Source organism: Carlito syrichta, unplaced genomic scaffold, assembly GCF_000164805.1.
Source record: "Carlito syrichta isolate Samal-C Ts95f unplaced genomic scaffold, Tarsius_syrichta-2.0.1 Scaffold91561, whole genome shotgun sequence".
In the NCBI taxonomy this organism is placed as follows: domain Eukaryota; kingdom Metazoa; phylum Chordata; class Mammalia; order Primates; family Tarsiidae; genus Carlito; species Carlito syrichta.
Window position 1 is genome coordinate 6,916 of NW_007035657.1, and position 3,466 is coordinate 10,381.

The following is a 3,466-nucleotide window of genomic DNA, read 5'->3' on the forward strand; positions in this document are numbered from 1 at the left end:
TTCCTTCATTTCTGAACTCTCAAGTGTACTGTGGTATTATTTATTTCCTTTTGTTCTAAAAAACTTCCTTTGACATTTCTTGTAGAGCATGGCTTCTGGTGATAAATTCTATGCTTTCTTCCTTCACAAATGACTTTATTTTACCCTCACTTCTCTTGAATATTTTCACTAGATACAGAATTGTAGGTTGAGGCCTTTTCTTTCAGCACTTTAAAACTGTTGTTCTACTGTCCTTTGACTTGCATCATTCCTGATGAGAAATTTGCATTCATTGGTATTGCTATTTCTAAATATGCTGTATGTCATTTTCCCCCTCCTCTAACTGATTTCAAGTCTAACTTTTTTTTGTCTATGGTTTTCAATAATTGTATTATGTGTCTTAGATAATTTATTTGGGTTTATTATCTTTAAAGTTTGTTATGTTTTTGTATCTGTAAATTTGTATTTTACCTCCTTCAGGAAGTTTTCAGATATTATTTTTATAAATGTATTTTGCCTCTGCTTTAAGCACTCAAATGACACAAATGTGAGAACCTTTGATATTGTCCCACAAGTCTCCGAAATTCTATTCATTTTGTTTTCCTTTTTCCTTTCTTTTTTATATTAGATAATTTCTCTTCCTTCATCTTCGAGTTCACTTACTCTTTCCTCTCTCGTCATCAGTTATTGACTCTGTCTTATGCTTTTTTTTTTTTTTTGAGTTGGGATCTCACTCTGTTGCCTAGGCTGGAGTGTAGTGGCACAATTGTTTCTCATCACAGCCTCAGCCTCCTGGGCTTCGGTGATTCTTCCATCTTAACCTCCTGAGTATCTGGGTCTGCAGGCATGTGCCACCACACCCAGTTATTTTATTTTTTTGTAAAGATGAGGTCTCACTATGTTGCTCAGGCTGATTTCAAACTCCTGGCTTCAAGCAAAACTACTACCTCAGCCTTCCAAAGTGCTGGAATTACAGGATGAGCCATTGCACCCAGCCAGATTTTCAATTTTGGATATTTGTTTTCTAATTCTAAAAGTTTATTTTAGTTCTCTTTTATAGATGCTATTTCACTCCTGAAAATTTCTATTTCAAGAGTATTCACCGCAGTTCATATAAAATGTTTCTGATAGCTGCTTTACAGTCTGTCTGACAATTTCACACATCTGAATCATCAGTCTGTTGATTGCCTGTCCTTTTGAGAATTGGTCAGATTTCCATGGTTGTTTGTATATCAAGTGATTTCAGGTTGTGTTCTGGACATTTGAATATTGCATTGTCAGACTTTTCATATTGTTACAATTCTCTGGAGAATATTGATTTGTTGTTTTTGTTTTAACAGGCAATCAGGTTACTCAATCTGTTTCTTTTTTCTGTGGTGGCAGTTTCAATGTGAATTCAATTTTCAAAGGCTTTGCTATGCTATTTGTGTCATACACCCTGAGGCAGACATCACTTAGGATTTGCTCAAATGCCTGAGTGGTTTTTATACTTAATTTAGTTCCCAACGCCTTTACTACATTTCTCTGGTCACTTTCTATGCATGTGCAGCTTGGGAGTGAGCTTAATACTTGTGTAGGTTCAAACACAGGATTTCAAAGTCTCTTCTTTTTTTCTTTTAAAGATGTGGGGTACAATTCAGGGTTAGGTACATAAGTGTTCATTGTACAGGTAAAGTGTGGGTGTCCTTATTGATGTTATGTGCCCCCCTCCCCTGTCAGTGCCCCACTACTGCTAATCCTTTTCTTATAATATTATAATAATGTTCAGGGTCCGCTTATGAGTGAGTACATGTAGTACTTAGATCCTTGTTTCTGTAATAAAACACTGAGTATTATAGACTCTAATTCCATCCAAGTTGCTACAAAGTTCACAATTTTGGTTTTATTTGTGGCTGCATAATATAATGTACCATATCTTCTTTATCCGGTATACTTTCAATGGGCAGCATAGTTGGTTCCATGTTTTTGTTATTGTGAATAATCCTCAATGAACGTGCATGTATGGGTATCTTTTTTATAGAGTCTGAATTCCTCCAGTTATAATCACAGAAGGGGGATTGCTGGGTCATATGGAAGGTCAATTTTTAACTCTTTTAGAAATCACCACACTATTTTCCACAGAGGCTGTACTAGTTTATATCCCATCAACAGTGTAGAAGTGTTTTCTTTACTCCACATCCTCTCCAGTATTGTTGTTTTTTGAGTTATTGATGATGGCCATCGTGAATGGAGTTAGGTGGTATCTCAGTGTGGCTTTAATTTGCATTTCTTTGATGACTAGTGAGGCTGAGCATTTTTTCATGTGTCTGTTAGCTGTTCTTATGTCTTCTTCTGGGAAGTGTTTATTCATATATTCATATCTTTTGCCCTTTTTTTTTTTTGAGTTGGAGTCTCACTCTTTGTCGCCCAGGCTGGAGTGCAGTGGCACACTCACAACCACTGCAGTGTTGACCTGCTGGGCTTAGGCGCTCCTTCCGCCTCAGCCTTCCAAGTAGCTGGAACTACAGACGCACGTCACCACGCCCAGCTAGTTTTTGTGATTTATTGTAGAGATGAGGTCTCATCAAGTTGCCCAGGCTGGTCTTGAACCCCTGGACTCAGGTAATCCTCTCGCCTAGGCCTCCCAACGTGCTGGGATTACAGACTGAGCACCGCGCCCAGCCTGCCCATTTTTTTTTTAAATAGGGCTGCTTGTTTTGTTCTTTTTGGCACATTTGAGTTCCTTGTAAATCCTGGATGTTAGGCCTTTGTCAGATTTACAGTTGGCAAATATTTTGTCCCATTTTGTGGACTATCTTCTCATTCTCTTGATTTTTTTTTTTTTGCTTTGCAGAGGCTTCAGTTTGATGAGGTCCCACTTGTCTATCTTATTCGGAGTCTCTTCTTAAACTTCTTCCTCTGTAGGATTTTCTTCACACTCTTGCATCTAGGACTCTTTTGCCAAGTTTCTGTGGCCAGAATGATTGAATTTTCTTCCAGTTGGGGCCTCCTGTGTCATTGCACAGTTCTGTGAAATTGTGCAACACAGCAAAGCAGCAAATAAAAAAGGGGGGAAAAGCATATATAACTGTGATTACTCCCTTTCTTTCTGCACAATGAGGTCCCCTTTTTCTGATTCTTCTATCCAAAAGGTTGGATTATTTTTTGGGATCTTAAACATCTGTGTCTCCATAGGTTAGCAGCACTGGTCTATGCTTAAAGTTGATCTGAGGGCAGGACTAGGGGAATAAAAACAGAAAAATAAGCATGGGGATTTATTCTGGCTTGTAAGGGCCCCTTTTCCTTCATCTCTAGCCAGAACAAGGAATGCAACTTGGATTTCTTTTACTGTTTGCACCCCTTCCACAGTTCCCAATTTGGCTCGCCTTCCAGCCAAATCCACAAGGAGAAACAAAGAAGAAAACTCAGATACCCTTCTGCAACGGAGTTGGTCTTTAAAATTTGACTTCTCGGCCGGGCTCGGTGGCTCAGCCTGTGATCCCAGTGC